General features: G+C 49.8%; 1 protein-coding gene across 1 annotated transcript in view; it reads left to right on the forward strand.

The window, feature by feature from the left end:
- LOC125953472 (uncharacterized) overlaps positions 1 to 22,669 on the forward strand; it is a 67,476-nt gene extending 44,807 nt beyond the window's left edge. The window contains exons 3-4 of the mRNA XM_049683083.1: positions 1 to 2,933; positions 22,516 to 22,669. The exon at positions 1 to 2,933 is cut by the window's left edge and continues 5,058 nt beyond it. The gene's annotated coding sequence lies outside the window, so the exon portion shown is untranslated. The remainder of the gene's footprint in view (positions 2,934 to 22,515) is intronic.
- Positions 22,670 to 23,367: the final 698 nt, after the last annotated feature.

Below are 23,367 nucleotides of genomic sequence, written 5' to 3' on the forward strand. Positions count from 1 at the left end.
TCATCATTATTAAAGTACTACTAGTAGGAACCTGGGGTAAAAGAGAGAGAGAGAGAGCAAAACCAAAAAAATAAGATTTCAGCGCGCGCGCAAGAGCTAGATGAAAAGAAAAAAAAACATCACATGCCTTAGCTTCGAGAGATTCACAAAACGGCAGAAACCGCTTCAGCAAAGCGCATTTTCACAATGGAGTACAACTCTGCAGGCTGGCGATAGCGCATGGCAAAGCAAGTTTGAAAAAAAAAACAACACCGAATTCGAATACCACACGGCAGACGCTGCGAACTATCTAGCAATAAATTTGGGCCAAATGTTTCGTTCTCCCACTTTGTGCAGTGCTTGCTGCAAGTGCTTTCCGTTGAGTTGGACAGCAACGGCACCCAAAATACCACCAATCTCTTTGCTGCATGCGAAATGCTCTTTCTTCCTCAACCGACACGGACTAATTGTCTGTCAATTTCTGACTGATAGTTTACCGCAAGCTTGATGTTTAAGTTTCCTCACTCAAAGGACCTCCGAATACGATGGGAAGTTCGGAACCTTTCGATTGAAACCCGTGAGTGGCAGTGTAATAACAATGAGCATCGGCGAGTTGTCAAGCAAGCTGGATCTAGCTTCTCGCTCTAGACTCGCGCTCACGGATGGGCTCCCAAACAATGAAGCTAGAAGAAGAACCCAATAGGAGGCCAGCAGACAAACAAATCGGACCCAACAGAGTGGTAGATCCTCGGCGAGGGTCCTCGCAATTCCAAGGAAAGCGACTCAGTGTAGTGAGCTGATTCGGTAACTTTTGCAATTGTAAACTAAACCAACCAGAAACGTGTCGCTATCATCGTTTGTCGTCGTCGTCGTCGTCGTCGAATGGAAATATTTGTTATTTATTGAGGTAGTGTCTATCAAGCAAAAGGTGTTACTAAACGTGGCGAGATGGGCAAACAAACAAGAACGAGTGTGCTATTCTCTCTCTCTCCCTCTGCTGTGTGAAAGGGAGGGAACAAAGAGAACTGCTAAATGAAAGCACACATGCACACGCCTAGAACGTGCGAAAAATCTAAAGCGCAGGAACAATGGAAAAAACAACTGAAACTTTCGAGAGGTAAAACCAAGTGTAAAGGCAACGATCTACAATCATCAAATGAACGCATTGCTCTGTAAAAGGGGGAAAAGAGAGCTAAATAAAGAGGGAGAGAAAAGAAAAACAGAAGCAGAACATAGGTTCTACGAGAAATCTCCTTGCTAGGATATCTCAAATCCCGACCGTAAAGCCATGCTAGAGCTGCATGCATAAGAAGAGAGGCCTAACCACATATACCAAAAAGCGGGATTCGTGTTTAGAGGTGTGTCCAGGTGAAAGCAATCACTCGAAATGCCGCCAGGTGAGAAACGGGACAACAAGTGAAGGAAGTTCAGGAGAAACCAGCAGAAAAAAATGAGAGACCGAGGATTTAAAAAACAAAACCCAGAAACCGAGGATAAGCAAGGAAGCAAAGCAAAGGCGAACCTCGAGTAAGCGAGTCCCGTAGCACAGAAGAAAGTGGAGGGAAGATAGAGCGCAGACGGGACGGGAGAAGCCCAACTGGAAAAGTCATATTAACTAATTTAGATATAATAAATATATTAAAATAAAACCAAAAACCATTCAAAAACAAGTTCGATTGAGTTCTGTTTTGTTTTACTCGTTTTATGTTTATGATGAAACGATTTTCATTTCCGTCTCCCACCGCGTCTAGTCGTGGACCCCAAAAAGGCCCTCCTAAAGGCGTAGCTCTGACGACGCACAAATGACCAACCGGACCAAACGGGTAGTTAACAACAGGTCGTGGTGGGGGGGTCTCGAGAGTATCCGGTAATATCTCTTCCCGGTTCCCTGCAGAAGCAACCTCTCCTGGGTAACCGTGATCGCTATTTTTTTGTTTTAAATTGTGTAGATGCGCGTCCAAAACAAAACAGCTGACAGCTGACTCGGCGCCATTGCTGTTGCTCCTCTTCGTCACTTTTGGGCACTCTTTCGATCGCACCGCACCGCATGACTCAAAGCCACCAGCAGCACCGCACGCACGCACGCACGTACATGCCTATGTTTAATGTCACCTTTTTCGCCTACCACCACCACCACCACCACCAACCGCTCACATCATGCGCCCACACTACACGAGCTCGATGATGGGCCATCCACCAAACCACCATCTTCACCAATGTGTGTGTGTGTGTGTGTGTGTGTGTGTGTGTGTGTGTGTGTGTGTGTGTGTGTATCATATACCCATAATATGATTGCGACGAGCCAAAACAAAACCATCCAATCTCGTCTGAATGGATCTGTGGCCTATTGTGGTGGTCATATCCGCAAACTCCCCGATACCAAAACAAGGACAGAAGTCGCGCGTAAACTCCAAAGGTTCCAAAGACAAGATGGTTAGGAGTAGTATCCCGTCTCCCAAGAAACCCAAGGACGAACAAGCCGTTACGCAAACAGCATTCCCTAGAACAGCACGTAGCACGCTAAGCAAATGGCCAATAGAGGGCGCGCGCGCAGCTCGATCGACGTTGCCCAATTGACGTTGCGTCGTTACATATAAAGGATACTACACGAAGTACATCCTCCCCATAGTTTGTTAGAAACGTTACCGTACGGTACAGCCCATGTGTTCACACCACTCACTAACACACACACACACACACACACACAATCGATACAATTCACAACAAGTGACGTAGGCGGAAGTAAAAAGGCAAATGTCACGTCCGGGAACCGATATCGTTACCATGTACCATGTGGCCGATGAGATGGTACTGCTGTGATCCATCTGCTGACCTGATCCTGGTAAACGGATGGCCAACGATTTGTCCTCCAACTCCGACACGAACGGCGCTCTGGTTGCTCCGCTATCGCACTTCACGGGTGATACCATCTAAAAAAAACGGCATCTTAACGGGTAAGTCTAATACTAGCCGTAACGGCTTAATCCCCCCCTTTCCTTCATCTGGAATGATTGAATATGATTTGAATGCTCCCACGTACCTTCCATAACATGTTGCTGCTGTGGCGCATATCCATATCTTGGGATAGGGAACCTCTATATAGACGACAAGACGTTCTGTATACAGTAAGGGTTTCTACCGAGCAAAGTTTCATCATCGTTTGTCTTCCCTTTGGGCCCATCATTTTGAACCCTTACCCCGCGCGCGTCCCTGTACTGTACTGCGTTTGTACGTCTCACCGGAGACATGTGCTCAGTGCTCTTTTGTGTGTGGGCCATTTTGTGCGCAAAAGTTTCTGTTTCCTTTTTTTTTCGCCCAATGTCCTTTGAGATTGGGACCGGTAACAGCCGGTAACGCGAACGCCTACACCACCGCCGTCGATCGAAAGGCCGTCCATCCAAAGGTGGCAAAACACGAACAGATACACGTGTCGCTTCCGTTCGCGTGCGCTTCACCGTCACCGGGGATCATGTTTGACGCGTTCCTCAGTACCAGTACATGTCCCATTTCCGTCCGAAAGACGCTACCGCCCACGATATACACGATTGGGGAATTGCGCAACGAGCGAACGAGCGAGCGAACGAGCGATCGAGCGAAACGTTGACAGTTTTGGTGATGATGATTCTGGTAAGCGAAAAACCGAGACAGTTCCTGCAAACGAGAGTTGATGGCACACTCCCTGCATTCAGTTTCCAGAGTTCTGGAGAAAGCAGAAGCAAAAGTTGGACCCGAAAAAGGGAAATGTTCTGAACCGCACGGGGCCAGAAATTCCTTGAATACCTATTCCTAGCCAAGGCATTAGTGGTGTTGGTAGCGTTCGCCATGGACGCGCATGGACTAGATAAACAAATACCTGCTGCTGCTGCTGCTGCTGCTTTGCTACATTATCGCTTACCGCTACTACTGTGGTGTCTCATTACCTAGAGCCGTTCCCTCAGTGCGCCACTACCTAACGGTGTACTGCGTAGTCCGTATCCCGCGTGTGCGTGTGCTCCTCGCGTGACCCATTCTGCGAATGACGTCAACAGGTTTAATTGATTCAATTAGTTTTCCTTTCCCTCTAGCCGCCGACGACGACGACTAGGACTCGGAACATCATTTTATACCCTTCTCTCTCACTCGCTCTCTCTCTCTTGCTATGTCTCTCTCTCTGTCTCGAGTTAACCACAATCCCCGAAACCGTGCCGACAAACGACAACGACAACCCAGCAAAAGACCGGGCATGATACTATCGCCGTACCTTTTTTGGGGTCAACTGAGCGAGCGAGAAAGCTTCTCGCGAAGTGAGCACCGGGGCGAGTTCTCAGCGGAAAAAGCACAGACACAGCAACGGGGCTCCAGCTGTGGTTGTGCTCCACAACTTTCACCTTGCGTAACACACGAACCTTCTTCAACTGTGTTGTTGGTGCTGGAGCTGGAGCTGGTGGTGGTGGTGGTGGTCGAGTCGACGTTCGAAGCGTCGTTCTCACCTGCTCGCTCACCGCTCACCGCTTACTGTTCGTTTGCATTTCGGTGGTAGTGGTGGTGGTGGTAGTGACGGCAAAGCAAAGAAGGTAACGGCTACGAGCCCACCGACCAACCGAGGGTAAAAGGTATTCGAGGTCTAAAAATAGAACAACTTACCACCATACCCGTACCCTTCTTCCCACGTTTCTCCCCGTCCCCGTCTCCCCCGGGTTAAGTACCCCAGTTCGTCAAGGAGGAACGCAAGCGAACCGAATGTTCCATTCTGGTTCCGCTGGTCTTCGTCGTCGTCGTTGTCGTCTTCGTCGTCGTCGCGGCCTGGGAAAGGACGCCAGCGAGGCCAGCGAGGCCAACGATTGTTTGGGTTCGGGCATTGGCGGTTCACTCACGGAAAAGGCACGTACGTCAGGGCACGGTATAGGCCTGACGCGGATAGACCCACCCCCCTTCGCGAACCCACAAGCACACACACACACACACACCTCTCCTTCTGTACCGGAGGCAGAAGAGCCACAAAGAGGGCAACCATTTCGATTAATCTTTAACTAAGCGCTCCTCGGTCCGTGCTTCCTCTCTCTCTCTCTGCAGCGCTTCCTTCAAATGAATTTTTTCCTTTGTGCCTGACGCTCCAGCTGTCGTTTGGTAGCTGGGAAAGGATTTGACTTCATGGTGGACGTAGTAGATCGTACGGCTATCTACGATTCCTTGTTGACTGCCGCCGGTGGTTAAGATTGATGGCGAAGGACGATTTGTGGACCGTAGACCGTGGACTGGAATGTTGTGCCCACCATGGAATGGAAAGGGGGGGGCTTGTGACTATTTTTGGCTTTCTCGGATATGCAACGACAGACAAACATGACAACGGTCGAAGCATCCGTTCTCGCTCTCTCTTTGAATCCTGCCCTCCGAGCAATTACATTTGCATTTTGCTACTTTCTGCGTATAATTGGAGTAATTCGAACATTCGCCCCATAGTGAGTTCCGCTCAAGAGAGGCCAGCCCAATTATCTCGCGCGCAAAATGGACAATCACGGGTACAGAGAACGCGTCAAGGAGGCGGTTCATGCGTCAGAGCGGTCGTTGCGATCGCGTAGCGGATCGCGCTTCTGAATGCACGGCATCTAAAATGAACCGTTGGCACGCGATTTCGCGACTTCGAAAAGGGAACTCTCTAGTCACTAGTCGACGAGAGGGAGAGAGGGAAGAAAAAGAAACGCCAGATAATGACACCATTTACCACTACTTCATGCACACGAAGCACCCCCTCGGCCCGATTTGCCACAAGCTTCGATTCAAACAGACGCAATGGGAACGGAAATTATAGGAAGGAAAGCATAGGGAAATCGAGCACCCGCGTGCCTTCATTTATTTACTTATTGGCTTTTAATGCTGTACGGAGAAGCTTTTCAAATTAAAAACAAAACGAAAAAACAAAATCCGGATAGCAGCTGGATAATGCAGAAGATGAGGAAATTCAATGTTCAGAGTGGTTTCGGAGCGATTGAATAATATCGATACTGACACCCAGGGCAGCAAGGGGTAGTGACACAGAGTGGGATTGCGTGGATGAGAATACCCAGAACACAGGACTGAACCGGATCTCGGATTCTGATGTACGAGACCCGGTCCAAAGTTTGTCTGGTGATGAGGAAATTTCGTTAGCTCGTTTCCATCGCAGTTAATGGTTTTTCCCGCAAGCAGGTAGAACATACACTTTCCCCCATAACCTGTACCAACAACCAGCCAGGGCACACGTGTGGTTCCGGTGCGGTCACCTCGCACCACCGGTGAACCAATGTTACGCCCGCAACTACCGAGAAATGCGCTACATCATCATCATCATCATCATCATCATTCTCCTCTTCACCATCAGCATCACCATCACGGGGCTGTCTTCGTCATCGTCACCAACGCCACTTTGGCCGCCTTTCTACCATTAATATGTCCCCGGTGGCTCATTTGGTGGGGGCGGGGATGGTGAAAAGTATCATAAACAACCGCACATTCTTCGGATAATGTTCCGACGCAACGAAAAACGAAAAAACACAGAACAGGAACAGCAGCCGGGGGTACACACTTTGACAGCGTCCACACACGTGTCAGGCCGAACCGAAGTCGATAAGCCGAACCGACTTTACCGTTGGGAATGGTTGGTGAAGGTGAAAATGGGAGAATATCCTATTAGGCATCGCAGAAAGTCAAATAAACTGAATTCATACATAATTCCTTTCTATCCCGGGGAGTTGCTCCACTTCGTCGAAGTCCACATGTCATCGAATGGCGGTCGACCAACGAATTGCTGATGAGCCAAAAACCGAACCGACAGCACAGCATCACATAATGGCCGACACACGGCCGACTGCTGATATGCTGATGAGGTACCGATGCGGTAAAGAACTTTGTACATTGCTTTCGAACTTAAGACAAGGTGTGCCACATCAAGTATTTCGTGTCACACACTCGAAAGCCCACGTGGTGCTCGAGCCGTTCCTCCAGCACCGAGCTAGCGGCTGGCGTTCGTTTTAATGGAACACTTCAACGACTTTTTGCACTCAAACTTTTGCTACTAACTTTTGAGGCTGTACGCCAGGAGATAATCTTCATACTCATTGCCACATTTTTTGTAGTATCGAGCATACCTTACAGGTCGTTTACATTATTAATCGCCCTCGCAGTAAAGCCAAAAAGGTGTTGGAGTAGCTTGAATACAGGCACAGGACATATCGAGATACCGGGTGTCAATCGTTAAATAAGGACGCGGTAGGATAGGTGCTCTGGTCAATCATGAGCTGCTTAGGACCTTGTGTCAAACTAAACTGTGGGAGTCTGACGCTGCTCCTAGATACTAGACACCACCATGAAGCCATTTGGTGATGATTCTAATGCCATAAAACCCTTCGCCTGCAGTAACTACTCTTCACGTAGTTTAACGGTGCTACGGCTAAGGTGATCTGGCCAAAGGCCTACGAACACAACGGGTACGTACGGGTCTCACCAAGCACGAACGAACGAACGAACGGGAAACCTTTCCCCCGATCATGAGAACCTCTCCTCCGAACTCCGAACCCCTGCAACCCCTTCCCTCCCCTACCGGAAAGCACCGGAAATGAGAAGCAGAAAATCTCAATGAATAACAGAAAACGTCTTCATCCGTTAGGGTTGCGAAGACGTCGGGAGCACCACCTTGCGCCTTGCTCCGAATATGCCTCCTATACTGCTTTTATGGCCTCGGCCTCCAACGGGTTTATGTTTTTCGGGGGGTTTTGCCGATGCCCCGAACCAGCCTCCCTTCACACGGACCCATTCGCGGCCCAATTCCAAGGACGCGAGAGTCAACATTCTGGTAAACGGAATGATACGAGTGCGCGAGAGAGAGAGCAAGAGAAAGTTCTGAAGAAGCAGAAGAAGCAAATGTTTCTGGCAGGAACAACATCGAAAGCGGTACGCAAGGGAGAACAAATAGCGAACGCCGGGCACGTACTCGTTCGGTCTTCTCTTCAGCTCATGCTCTTGCTGCTGCTGCTGCTGTTGCTGCTGCTCATGCTTTGTCTTGGGGCTCATCCCTGACTGGGTAAATAACATATTTTAGATGACGTCATATTGACGTCATCACGCGGCGCAACTCAGCACCACACGGAACTGCTGCTGCTGCTGTTGTTGCTGCTGATGGTGGTGGTACTTTCGTGACATAAATTTACGGCCATTACAGACTTTCTAACTAACCCCTCCTTCTCCTGCTATCTCTCACCCTATCTATCTCCTTGTCTCTCTCCCTTTTTCTCTTTCTGTTTGTCGCACTCGCGCCGTTGCTGTTACTCGAACGTCTTCAAAGCGTCGTCATCGTCATCTAGCAGCAAAGCAACTTGCTTCAACAAACTTTTCTCTTTCACACATTCTTGACCGACCTTTCCCGGATGATGGCGGCCCGGTCAAGTACACAGGGGTCCTCCTCACACCGGTCACCATCGGGACCACCGGGACCATCCGTTTGATAGCCTTTTTTCTTGCATCGCGCGAAGGTCGCACAGGCAATATCCTCAAAGGACCTCTCGGCTGGAGCTTGGCCGTGTGTCACCTCGTCACTTCGTTCGCTCCGTGACCGCTCAATGGTCCACTGCTTATCGCGGTTTATTATTAGACGTCCCAGCCACCCTCAGAGTTCGAGCTTCGAGCTTTCCATTGGCACCGTGAACGGCCACTCCACAGAGCATACCGAGCAGCCCAGCATCCCCTGAAATGGTCTCCGTCTCGCGGCCCTCACACAGGAAACAAACACATTTCACCGTCTCCACCACCACCACGCAGCACAGGCCTCGCTGCCCCTCCTTCGACCACTCGGTTACGATTCATTCATCGCGGCGATCGGAAAGCTCTTGTGAATGTAAAAGGATACTCGAGGCTCTCGCGCACCGTCTCGCGCGCGAGGCCGGGAAACCACCTCCCCCTCCCCCAACCCCCCTCATCACCCCTCTCAAATCACGGCAACGGTTTTCTTCTCTGTGCGCAGTGAGCGCGAATTCGAGTAGCGAATGGCGGCTGCGGCAGCGGCGGCTTCTTGGAACGCCGTCTTATTTCCTTCGAACAAACACAACACAGTAACAACGACAACAACACGTGACGGCATCGTTGGCGGCCGTCGTCGTCAGTTCGCTGTTGTTAATGTGGTTGTCATTTGATTTTATGGATATCTATCCGGTGGTCCTCTTCCACCAACCCGGTCCCTCGGGCCCGGGCTGTTTATGATGATGTGCCACGATCTGTGTTGTTTTCCTTTCTTTCTTTTTCCTTTCTCCTTGCTCCGGTTGCCGGTTTTGTATTGTGCGTGTGCGTGGCTCGTTCCGCCAGCCGCCATTCCGTTTCGCCGCTTCACCGATGTTGTTTCTATTTTGGAACAACAACAACCACCATCGAACGGTCGGTCGACCGGGGGTTTGACATTCAGCATTTGACGTTTTCGAGCCCCGGGTGAGTTGCTGTGGCTAGCAGAAAAGGAAGATACTTTCAGGTGGGATATCAATTCCTTTCGATAACCTTTCCACGCTCTCTTTCGTACCTCTGGCCTTTTTCTCTCTCTTTTTTTCTCTCTCTCTCTCTCTTCTCTCTCTCTCTCTTCTCTCTTTCTCTCTCTCTCTCTCTCTCTCTCTCTCTCTCTCTCTCTCTCTCTCTCTCTCTCTCTCGATTGCTGTGATGCATTATTGATGAGCAGTGAAATTTGAAGAATAGTGATAAAGAAGCATGTCTTTGAGAAAAGCTCAGAAAACGAACACTCGAGCGTCGGAAGACATTTTAAATTGCTGTCCGCTCCCCCCCTGCTGTCCACTCTCCGTACCGCAGCTCGCGATATAACCACGAACGACTCGCAATATGGAAAAGTTCGAGCACGAACGAGGCCACAGGAGAATCTTTTGTCGGGAAAGAAAAAACTTCACCTCAAGTCAAGTCAAGACCCCGGCCCAGCGCTGTGGAGAAGAAGTCCAATGTGTGTGTGTGTGTTTTTGCATAATTTCTGCGTAATTTTTCTCGCCATATCACCACCACCATCGCACGGATCCTGCACGCGGAGCAGGACAAGGTGCTGTGTGAAGGTCGCTATCATCGGTGTTGAAAATTGCATTCCCACAATTCACCGCAACTCCCTGTGGGTTTTTAGGGTTTTGCCTCTCATTCACTGCATCGCTTTCGGTGGAACAATACAAACAAACACACACACAAAGACACACACAAACGGGGAACACCTCGAAACATGATACTTGAAGGTTGCACCAACGCACCATTGGCGGACCATTGGAAACGGAAATTGAATTTTGAACCTCCTTCCCCCACGCCAATCGATCGATGATCAATATTTCTTCATTTATCGTCGCCCCCAGCCCCAGGAAGCGGGCGGGCGGAAGGGTGGTTTGGATCAACCACATCAAAACCCCCCCCCCCCCCCCGGGAGGGAGGAAGTTGCGAGCAACTCCTTCGCTTTCTTCGTTTTCGAACGATTTCGCTCGCCAACGCCGCACCTACGAACGCTGGCATCAATTGCCAACCTTTGAAGTGGAATTTTCAAAAATCAAAACCCCGCGGGCAACAGCCCCCGCGCCGGCGGCGCCAAGATGAATGGAAGGAATCGGGCGAACGAAAGCATTAAACAAAGCGTGTCGAAAGAGGAACCTGAGTAGAAAGCGTGGTGGTGGTGGCGGTGATCCTGGTATTCTGGCCACCATCTATCACACCCGGAGGCCACCCGTCCACGCGCGTGAGCGACGCGAAAACTGTTCGCCAAATTGAACATCAATCATTTTGCTTTGATTTTTCCCGGGAAGGCATCGCGCGCGGGCGCTGATTGCTGCGCTGGCGTCTTTTGTGGCCGGAAAAGACGGAATCGTTTGAATGGGCCCCCCGCCCCTCAACACCACTGTCCTCACTGATTCCGCTCTAAACTCATACGTCAACCGAGTGCCCCCCGGTTTCGACACGTAACATTCTCCTGCGCTACACTTGGCGCTGAATGGCGGCCATTTGCACGGCCACCATCACCATCACCACCACCACCAGTAATATCCGCGGTCTATATTAGGCTGGTATTAGGACTAACTTTTATTACTAACCGCGACGATGGGCCAATTTGTTGGATGGAAAAAGTTTTTCCCTAAATCAAAGTAAATCATACACCCCCCCCGCTCGACCGCTGCCACCCGAAAAGTAATTGCTTCACCTTGCACCCGGCAAGGAAAGGGCAAGAAGAGCTCCGGCGAGCTCGAGAATGGAAGCGAGAATGACCAGAAGTAGGGGTCCAGGGTGACGTCATGACTTGTATCGAGTAATTGATTATTTTAAATAAACGCCGTATAACGTTTCAGGATGCACACACACACACACACACACACACATAATCGCATCACGGTAAACCCTTGGCCAATACATAAAAGGCAGGAAGGACTTCTTCGTCGTCGAGGTCGTTGTCGTCGTGCTATCTGATCCTCCATTTTTGGTCCCTCTTCTCCTTCTCGCTGATGATGATGATGATGCTTGAAGATGGGTTGAGCAAGGTGGAGCATCAGGTCTCGACTTGTTACTCCAGAAGCCCGGGAACCCGGGGAAAACATAATCGTTAAGCGAAGCAAGCAGTCTGGCCGTGTGTGCGTGTGTGTGTCCATATGATAACAACCCACTCCGACACCTTCCGACAACATGGCCAACGCAGAGGCTGTGCTCTACTCTGAACGACAACAACAACAACAAACAATGGCAAAAGAAGACGAAACCAACAAACAACTCGGAACTTCGGTACCCGGAACTCAGCGCGAAAGGTCAACTCAAGGTCCCCGAAGTGGTGGCGTGGGGGTGGGTCTCAAGGTTTTGCGAAATTTGTTGATAGATTTTCGTGTTGTTTGGTTGACCGATCAACCGACCGACCGACCGACCGACCGGTCTGGTATGACAGTGCCAGGACGGTGCGAACCTTCGTCATCCGTGTGTCAGCAAGCAGCACCCTCTCTCCCTCCTTTCTTCTCTCTCTTCTCTCCAATGAACCTGAATTTGGAAATGGGAATCACGTCGCAGCAACAAGAGCAGCTGTGTGAGGCGCTGGGGACCAAAAGATCCCCGGAGGGGATGTCTACCTTTTTATCCCTAAAGGCCTGCAAAGCTCCGTGCGACGCCATTTTAAGCTCCGGATTTCGCGGAAGGATCTGTGATTTACGCCCGGAAACCTCGCAAGGCGCAAGACCGATACACAGTCCAACAGATGGCTTCTTTCTTGCTTTTAATTGCCCCAAAAAAAAAAAAGCGAACCGAACCGAACCAAAATAAACGCCAGGAACAGAAGGGAAAAAAACGCCGTATCCGGATTTCGATTCGAAGACCCTAATGTTTGATCCACTGGGTCTCGATCGATCGATCGATCGATTCACTGTTCAATTATGCTACGCCAGCAACACCAATGGGACACGCGCTCCACATCCCTCCGGACACCAACCGACCGACCGACGACTTGACTCGACGGTCCGCTGACGCGGCTGACGTGGCCGTCGTCTCACACTGCATTAGCAACTTACCCGTCAACTTGTTGACAAGTTTGGCATCTTCCGAGGCGCGCGCGAAAGAAACATTTTGTCACAAATGGTTGGCACGGCGGCAAGAAACCGGGACTACAGCAAACGCCCACAGAGTAGAGAGAGAGAGAGAGTCAGAGTGAAAGAGAGAGAGAGAGAGAGAGAGAGAGAGAGAGAGAGAGAGAACGAGAAAGAGAAGCTCTGTGTTGAAGAAGTTTTTTGAGACAAACTTTTTGTGACTTTTTGGGGAGACATCATCAGAGTGCCACGTGCTCTTGGGCACAACCAGCGAAACAGCCATGGTCGGGGCTTCGTCCCGGTGCTCCCTAGATCACGGTGTTGATCACGCTCGACCTCAGACCTCGGACGCAGCCGCTTCGCTTCGCTCATAATTTCCTCATTTACAGAGCGAAGCGAAGCGCAATCTTAACGGGCGACCGACGGGGCGAAAGAAACGGCCACGAAAAGACGTCATCACCGACGAGGCAACCGACTTGCCTGGGAGTGAGAAGGCACACCAAGGCGACATCCCCATCCCGGCACGTACCGTACGACCCAGGGGAGTGTGAAGTGTGAAGGGGAGGCTGTAAGCAACCTCATCATCTCTTGAAGGTGACAAAGGTTGAATGTTATCTGACAACTCTTTTCCCTCCTGTTACTGCTACTACTAACGTTGCTCGACACTTCGGTGTGCGAGTATGGTGTGTGTGTGTGTGCACAGAGACAGGGGGACGGGGGGAAATAAACTTTCTTTGCAGAATTTCCACCCCTGGCTGATGGTGGTGGAAAGTAGAAGAAGAAGAACAAGGAGGAGGATTAAGTGTCTTAAACGAAAGACATAATGCTGCTTGTACAAGGGACCGGAGAGCTTTAAAGAATGATAATCGCCTTTTTCCATCGACTGTAGTAGTGTTGGTGCCGTGCTATGGTGCCGCAAAATGGTTTTTGGGGCAAAAGAAAAAACCCTTTTTTCCAGACCTCTGACGTCAACGGCTGCTGTTGCTGTTGATAGATGAAGGAGTTGATATTCCGCTTTAACAAGGTATTTACAGCTACTGCTGCTGCTGCTGCTGCGTGCTAGCTGGTTACCGAGGGTATTAACTAATCGATCATGATACAATCAGATAAGCCTCGTAAAAATACCTCAATCGTAAACCACCCCCCCCCCCCCTCCGCCCGTGCCTCCCCTTCATAAACGGTTATTCCGAGTGGCGAGCAACGCGGTTTGCATGCACGCTGCACATTCAACCACAAAACCGCCGGAAACGACCACCACGACGACGACGACGACGACCTTTCCTTTTCCTTTTCCTTTTCCCTTTCCTGCTACTCCTGCTGCTGCTGCTGCTGCTAGGCAAGCTTCCAATAGCAACAACAACTAAAAAGAACTTGCGCCTGGTATGTGTTACTATCGTTTGGCGGGAAATTGAAGCTATTAAAATTTTAATGCGATGCTCCAAACATAAAACTAACATCGGCACGATTAGCGATGATAGTGACGAGGGGGGGGGGGGGGGGGGGGGGTGCTAAAGGAGGTGCTACTAGCGGGGTGCTACTATTTTCGGAACCACGCCACCCCACGCAACCCCACGCAACCCCTCCCCCTTTCCCCAACGAACCGGCTTTCATTTTCGTGCAAGCTTCTCGTTCGTTCGTTCGTACGTTCGAGCCCAACCATCGAGCATCGAAAACGAAGCCAACTCGAACACACACACACACACACACACACACACACACACAGAGTAGTGGAGCAGCGCACCGGAAGTGCTATACAATAGTGTTGGCAGGCCGGAAAATGCTTCCGGAAACCCGTGTTCCTGCCATTCGCAAGCTGTTGCGCCAAAGTCCAAAGTCCAACGCCTGCGAGGCTGGCTGGCTGGCTGCTTTCACCCACCGCACCACCTTCCCCTGGGCGGGGAGGGGGTCCTAGAGGTACCATTTTACCTTTTCAGGAAAGTCATTGTGCCTTTATGGTGGAACATGGTGGGTTGGAAGTGTTTTCCACAGACATACACACCAACTTCACTTCCAACCCAACACCACACCAAACACACAGACACAGACACACATTAATAGATTCTCATCGCCATCGCTTTAAACGATATTTGCTTTAGATCGAGACCGCCCCGATACGCCGTCACCGACGGGGCGCACTTTCGTCAGATGATTAATACCGATAGCCGAAGGGAGTGGAAATGGAGGAAAGCACTGCCACGACACCATTAGTGTCAGTCGGTTGCAGTAGTAGTAGTAGCTGTTTCCTTTCACCTGAAATTCCATTTCGACGGCGACGACAACGACGACCAAAAGAGTGCCGCTCGCGTAATAGATTTAGATGCTAGCCGTTAGATTTCGACCGATCCGGAGCGCAGTAAGGGATGGAAGGGGAGCAAAATGGATTACCAGTACGTCCTGCACCCGGCGGCGGCGGCGGCGGCGGCGTCGGCGCTTCACGGAAAGGGATGAAAACAATTATCCTCATCCCCCCGTCTTTTTCTGTGTTCCGCCATTGTTCCAATCCCGAGTCCGGCAGGGTCCGGTCCCTCTAGCGGCCAGCGGCCAGCTGCTCACATCTCGCAGAGCGCGCAATGATAAATGGCGAACGCGTGAGGCAAATACATCATCGGGTCAAAGGTCACACTCTAAAGCCCCGTCTATAAACCTGCGGTACCTGTTGCTTCCGCTTCCGCTGGCTTGCGTTTAGCCTTTCCTGAAACGGTCCAAACCGCAAAATGGTCGATTGTTGATTGAATTTTCGTCCAACTCTCCAACCACCCTACAAGCACCCTTTTGCTGCTACTGCGAGCCACCAAGGGTGCAATCAACTGTAATGGCGGCGATTGGTGAACTGCCTTCCTGAAGGTGCTTTCTGGTTAGCCGCAGGCCCGACACTTGGTGCAGGGGCTTAGCCTGTTTTGCTTGCTTACTTCTCACACTCACACCCTCACAAATCGCAAAACAATTTCAGCAACAGCCCAACAACACAAATCAACTATAATTATGCAGAGAAATCAATCCGATCCCATCGGACCATCAATCGGCTGCCAGTCTATTGAGGTCGAGTGTTCGTCGGAGTTCCTGTTGCTGGTCCCCTTCCCTAGCCCTGGCTAGCTGGCTGTCCGATAGGGCAGTAAACCGGACACCCCGGTCGAAGGGGGAAAACCTAGACAGACGCAACCGATCAATCATTTCGCTCGGCATAAGCCCATCAATCCATCAAACCTCGGCCGATGAGGCCGATGATGCGCCACTCTGCCTCTGTCTATTGCTTTGCCATCGTCGATCAGTGCACCGATTTATCGCGCACGGCCTTAATCGTTCGATTACGAGTCGGACCTCGGACGACTAATTTGCTAAATGTTTGGTCTCCAAACGAGTGGAGAGAGAGAGAGAGCGAGACAAAAACTCCGATTCGCCGGCAATACCAAAAACTCCTCCTTCTTTTTCGGTGAATGATTCGGTACTGTTCTGGTGAAAGGTATTTTTGGGGCCAGGTACCCAAAATCCGGAGGAACCACAATTCGATGTTGCCTGGTCGGTGAGCAGCTCCACCTGTCCCACATCACATCTCGCCCACCACCCCCAACCCCCACGCAACATCAATCAGCATCCTAATGATTTATTTATTCAGCCTGATTCAATGAGCTGAGAGACAAACTCGGGTGTACACATGTATCCTAAGCAAATAAAAGCCCACTCACCACCACCACCACCACCACCACCACCATCACCTTCGCAGTCACCCTTTCTCTACTAACCACCCCTTCCCTCTCGATCACCTCAACCCATTCGATTCTTCTATGCTCGATGACCTTTCTTTTCTCTTTTCCCTGCTTTTCTCCGGTTTTTGTCGAACGTTTCTTCTGTTGGTTTTTGATTCGCTTTTTTGCACCCTTGTACCCGGGGGGCAGCACGAGGCGATTTCTAATTTCCCGATTTGCCGGATTTGCCAGCAAAAAACAAAAGCAAGAAGGGATGGGATCTTTTTCGTAATCCTTCGCCACACACACACACACACACACACATCAGCAGTTGGTGCTTTTCATGCCCGAAACCCAATCAAATGGTCATATCCCCAAACTGCTTCTTGCTTAAGCAGTTTAGGGGTCCGGGTTGCTCGGTTTTTTTTTTTTTTTGTAATGATTTGCTTGATTTGGTCTGCCCGGTCTGCCCGGTCTGCCTGTGTGTGTGTGTGTGTGTGTGTGTGTGTGTGTGTAAGTGAGGGAAACAAACAGAAAAATACCAATTTTTGGGGAGGGATTCAAAATTCGGCCTCGGAAGGGGTGACCCGACCAGACGGTAGCATTATGGTTCCGATTCCGGGATTCTCGGTGTATTATTCAGCAACTGCCAAGCGATGCGCGAACACATCTGTCATCATTTTTGCCATCGCCGGATTGGATTTCGGATGCGCCACACAGGACCTTGAATGTAAACTATCGTCCCCCCAAAAAAAAACCCATCAACCGAAGCGTGTAATTCTACGAATTGGATCCTCTGTGGAGGACACCGTATTTGCCAGTGTGTGTGTGTGTGTGTGTGTGTGTGTGTATTACGTGGGATAAAAGTTGATTGCGCCGGTTGCGCTCATTTGGGATTTATTTACCAAACAGCCGAACCGATGCGATGCGTTGGCGGATGGCAATAAAATTTAATTAACAACACACCGTTACGTCGGTAAAATCGGCACCTCCCCTCTCCTTTTGATTATCTCCGAAACGGGGGTGGGTGCGTACTGGAATGCCGTCGGTTTAATGCACATAATCTGTTCCCTTTGCACCATTTCCTCCTGCTGTGGGTACGGGGGAAGGGGGGGTGGGGGTTCGGCGACAGACTACCCAGCCATGGCAATTGTTCCAGTTTTTAATTGCATCGAGATGGCAAACGCGCGAGAGAATTGCGTATGTGGTTGCGGGCTGGCTGGCCTTGCTGTTGTTAACTATTCCATCGTTCGCCAATCTCGAACGAAATGGAGGCGCCCAGCAGCTCACGATTGGCATCTGTGTGAGTGTGTGTGTCCGTAAAGTAAGCGGCGTTCATTAACGGTGGTCATTCCGGGCGGCACTTCATCTCGGATTCCCAACGTCCAAAACCGTCTGTTTCTGTTGGGAAAACCCAACCCAACCTGCGACCGGCAGCTGGTTTGACAACAGCCCACGCCCACCTATCAGCGACATTCTCACCGAATCCGGGTCACAACACGAGCGCATCATCATCGTCATCAAACAACCGTTCGATTTTATGGCCGCGTCTTGGTCGCGACACCAATAAAGCCCGAACAGCCGGCCATTTCAGCGGCATTCGCCGGCAGGTCCGCGGAATCAGGTTGCTAGTGGGGCGCGCATTGTTTATCTAGCTATCCAGCGCCAGCGCACACCAGAGTGCCGGTGCCAAACGGTTGGCCAAAAATATCAGGCTCGTTGTTTGATTGATCGTTATTCGCTTGAAGAAAGCAGAAAGGAGAATGGTTCCTTTTTCATAAAAAGTAATTTTGTGGTTTGTGAAATGCGTTTTGATTTTGTAAATTTTTGGGCAACTACTACGAACCCATTTAGAAATTGATTGGCTGACAATAATTAGCAAGGCTTTAATTATACAATCTTTTCGCACACTACTTTTTGCGATATTTCCGTAGCATAGCCTGTAAGCGTGTGTTTTTCTCAATGCTAAAACAATTTGAATCGCATACAACAAACAGTTATCGGTCCAGTAGTTTCATAATTTCTACTCAAACCTGTAACGAGTTAAGAAAAATGATCAATTTGTTGGAGAAAGTCTCGTAAATCTCACCTAATAAAAGCAACGACAACGATAACATTGCTGATATTATTTCCTCCACAGTTTACTGCGCTTGCAAGAAAATTAGTTTTGCATTTCTGAACTTTTCAAGCGTTTTTAAGAACGCTGTTTTCGATTGTGGAAAGTGTTTGTTTATTATCTGATTCAATGGTTGCAAAAGTAATGCGAAAACAATCTACCAATCCCGCAAATGTACATTCTAATCGTATAAATAAATCGAATGTACAACCAATTTGGGTTTTAAGAATGATTAGGTTCATTCGCAATATTGTGTTCAAGGTAGGGCATATGTTACAAAGGTAATCGTTGCTAATCCCATAGTGTTGATCAAAAGTACGAATAATGACGTTTGACCAACACTTTGGGTAAGCGGCTCGTATGTGCAGCTGCTAAGCGGAAATCGGTTCCAACGGTGGCAAAGATAGAGGGAGCAAGGGAATAAAGAGAGCTAGAGAGTGCAAGAGAGATAGAGAGGGAGGCCCCAGACCCAAATCCACAAAATCGTAAAAGTAACCTCGAACTACTCGAGCGGCTCTTAACGGGCGTGCCATTATCAGCTGGTAGGAGCATGTCGTTTAAGATTTGTGCCCTTCACCACCTTTCTCCTCCATACCACCCCTTCCATCCTTCCTTCCTTCCTTCCGGTATTCCCTTCGATGGACGGCGAGGCCGTACTCGATACTCGCGACCGGATCGGAATCGCTCCATAAAAAGATCCGCTGCTCCCCTCGGAGTGCAGGAGTGACCCCCCCCCCTCTCTCTCTCTCTCTACCATGTCACGTTAGTGCCAAAAATAGTTTTCCCCCACCTCACAATTTCTGCTGCTACATTTTATCCTTACCTACAACCGAAAATGTTGTATGTATGTGTGTGTGTGTGTGTGTGTCGCAAGTGGTGTTTGTGTAAGTGGTGGTTGCACCGTTGCGGGTTGGTTGGCCGGTTGTGGATTTAATTAAATCCTTATATACGTACGTCCGGCCGCCAGCCAGCCAGCGGCAGCAGCAGCAGCAGCAATTCGTCATCACCTTCACACGCACCCCTAATGACTGTTTATTCATCGCGGCCGCGCGGCCTGTCGTGTGGTAACAGCCGCCGGACGTTGCCGGACCAAGCAAACGGCAAGCAAAGTCAATCGAGTCGAGCCCTCCACCCGTTCGGGAAACGGGTCAAACAGTTCCGAGCTCCCTTCCAACCCCCGCCACCCCAATTGCTAGCTGGAGGTAGAGAGGAAAGGGGGCATCATTAGCCGGATTACAGTCCCGTGTTCCGGCTGGCTTATTTGAACTTTGGCGATCTAATTTTAGGACTCCCCATCAGCCATCCATCCATCCATTCATCCGTTCATCCGTTCAGACCCCCCTCCCTGAAGGGGTGCACTGGGTAGTCGTTGCGTGGAAAACCGATCAATTGTCCACACCCCCGCCAAAAACCACCCTCCAACCCTTGCTCTAAGCAATCGTCTATTTTCAATTAGATACTATGATTTATTGAGTGCATCTCTAATAAAAGAAGCACAAACCAAGCATGAATAGGGGTTCTGTGGGGAGGGGGGTGGGGGTTGAAGAACCTCATTACCTCCCTTCGGATTGGAGGGGGGTAGTGCTTTTGTACGAGGGGTGGTGGAGAGTGTACGTAAATCGATCAAAGTGTTGACCTACCGCACACACACACACACACATTAGGCGACATCTGAAGGTTGGGGGGGGGGAAGGGGGTCATGACATTTCAACATGAAAAATGTACTTTATGCTCTCTGCTGTTGTGTCCACTACTAGTGCCCACCATCCACCCCTGTCTTATTACTATCCTACTTACAATTACTGTTACTCTCCAACCCCCTCCATACCATATTAACATCAAACACTACCACCGTTCCGTTCCGGCGCTCACCAGCCCCGGGATGATCGGACATCATCATCGGACCCTTCCCGGAGGACTTTTCAGAGTGCCCATTGGCGCTCTTGGTTTAGTATTCATATCACACCCCGCGAGCCGAATTAGTGGCATGTAAAGCTGCTGACCATTTTTCCATTTTCCTTTTGCCACACACACACGCACACACACTTTCTCTCTCTCTTTCTCTCTCTCTCGTGGCTGCCAATTAGTAACATAACTTGTGTTCAATGCTCTTCCAACACATCACATCAAACGGTGTTGCTGCTATCCGTCGAAAAGCACACACACACACACACGAATCAGTCTCATTATTATTCAATTCCATCCCCGTCTTTCTCTATTTTTCTACCTCACCCCAAAATGAATGTTCATTATGCGGAGCTATGACAACCATCGATAATGTTTGCGAGCAAATTGCGAGAATTGAATTGCAAAATGCAAATTAGAGACAAATAATTAATCCCCCCCTCCCCTTCCCAAACACATACGACAATAGCATGGCAATAGATAGGCACAACAGATTACATCGCCTTCGGTCGGATTCCGATTCGGTCTTCGGCCTTTCGGGAAGCCGGCTCCGCTCGAGGCCTCCTCCGATTGCCCATCCATGCTGTTTGACTTTTCAGAAGCGGCATCTAATTACGGGAGGCACAATAACAAACTGCTTATTTTGATATCCACCACCTCTTTTAGAGGAAAGGAGGGTGCAAAGGAAATGCGAGGGAGGGAATTTCCGTGATCCCCTGATGTTTGATCGGACAAGGAGGGGGTGTATTCCACCTGAGTCAAACCCGTTAACGTTGGCGTTCCGCTCGCTACACACATCTGCACCTCCACTCCACTTTCTTGTGTCTTGTGGCGCACCTACACAGCATCACAGAAGCTCTCGAACGAAACACTCTCAAGCTCAAGCTCTCACCTTGGGCATGTGCTAACGCCCTCAGAGCCCACAAAGGCAGGCGCAACCGCCAACAAAACCACACCCCAATTGAGGGTTGAATTTTGCGAAAAAAAAGAAAAAAGAAAACATTAGAAGGAAGGCAACGGGGGTGGTGCGTGGTGCGTACAGCCGCCGGATGAAGAAGAAGAAGAAGAAGAAGAAACGCGCAATCTCTTCCATCCGCTTCAGTCCCTTCGCCCCCCCCCCCCACCTTCCCTCACACACCCACTTTTTCGATTGTTTAATTACCTTAACATTAAACCACACCGGGTTTACTCTCAGGGGACGCTTGGGACGTGAGCGGAGTACAATTAATTAAGACCTCTTCCTTCGCACCCGATTCGCGGTTTTGATTTCACAAAATCGTCGCAAAAATTGGCCTACCTCACGTGGGTGGATGGGTGGATGCCAGAAGGGATGAAGATGTGTTGCACGTGTTTTCAAGCAGCACTACACTACAGAGTACAGCACTTGAGCAGCCTCTTCGATGACTTCGTGACACCGTTAGGGCCTACCTTACAGCGCGCTGGAGCGAGCTGGTATCTGGTATCGCTCCTAAGGATTGACGTCAGCAGCAGCAACAGCAGCAACAGCAGCAGCAGCAGCAGTAGACCTTTCGAAGGTTGTGGGATGAATGTTTTAAAATTTTCTTCAAACTTTTGTTGCTATTGCTGATGTCTGCTGGGAACTGCGAAATGCAAATCCGTGCGTGGTACGTGGATGCTTCGGGATCCGTGCCTAGGGCCCTCTCTGAGTCATGAACAACAACATGCGTCATGAGTTCGACGCATTGGGGGTTTTGGCGAAAAATAAAACGCCATCTTAACATCTAATATCGGACATAAGTTGTTCAACAGTAGTTCAGCAAGATCACAAAATGGAAGCTCTAACGGATGGTCATTCATCTCACAGTACATCTTGTACACTTTTCAATAAAAATAACAGATACGCAACGAAATGCTACAATATTCGTACTTACCTACTTACTTATTTGGCGCTACAACCGACGACTGGCTGTGTCTCTTGGCCTGCCACAGAAGATACCGGCACCGCTCGCGATCGAGCGCCGTCGTCATCCAAATCGAAAGTCCTGCTATTCGAACATCAATGTCGATATCGTTGCTCCATCTCGATTGGTACTGAAATAAAGAAAAAATTTAAAATAATATCATTCGCTTGCAAAACTTTGGTCGCTTCAACAAGCAATATATTTTGAAAATTATCGTGATTCAAGTGATAAAACACAAAGAACAAATAACTGACATCGTTACAAAATGTCGTAAATAGGTATCTCCTTAACTATATCAACTAGTCATCCAATGTTTATGACACTTGTCTCTTGAATTGTGCCACACCATCTAACGCTTGCCTTTTTATTTCTTTCTTTACTTCCAGACCGCACAGCAGAAGTCGAGTTAAAGTGAGCTCGCGTACAAGTGGGTGTAAGTGAAAGGGATGGGGGATGGGGTGAGAGGCTGGGCAAAAGGAACGGTTCAGCTGCTGCTCACTTCTCTGACTCGATAGTCTCTTGAATGAACAAACAGCAGCAGCAGCATCAATTATGGGGTTGCGTTACGCAGGTGAAACGAAATCCGTCAACGTGGTACAAAAGGCACTTCATAGGATTACCACAACCTCCCTGCACTGCCTGGAATTGAATTGGGGCTCCCCAGGAACCTCAGGTGGAGGTGTGAACAAAGGATCGTCTTCCACCCTTCCCACCTGCCGCGCACCCCGCACGAACTACGATGCTCGTTGCGGAGCTGATGTTGCGGATCAGTTGGCGCCACCACGGGCCTTTGCCACGGGGATCTTTGGGGATCTATTTTCCGCGGGTAAATAACCTTTCCCCCGTGTCAGTGCGCGTGCACACACACACACACGCGCACACACACTATGAATGTAGGTTGGTCGCCATGGTGTTGCCCGGGGCCCGGCAGGTGCGACAAAACCGAAAAAAACACTTGGATCGCTTGGATTGAATCTGGAGCTGCGAGCTGGAAAGCTGCGAGGAGCTCGCCGTTGAGCGCCTTCGGCATCCTATCTTGGGCCCCATTGAGAGGGCATTGCGTGTGTAGGGGATGGTGCTTCCCAGCCCGCCAGCAGACCGCCAGCTGATTGTCTGGCACCTTCGCTGCTAAAAACGGTACGAGAGTGGAAGGCAAGCGTGGCTCCTTGTGGCTCCAAAAACATCTATATATATAAAAATCTCGTGTCACATTTTTTTGTGTCCAAACTCCTCCGAAA

The sequence above is a fragment of the Anopheles darlingi genome, chromosome 3, assembly GCF_943734745.1.
Source record: "Anopheles darlingi chromosome 3, idAnoDarlMG_H_01, whole genome shotgun sequence".
Taxonomy (NCBI): Eukaryota; Metazoa; Arthropoda; class Insecta; order Diptera; family Culicidae; genus Anopheles; species Anopheles darlingi.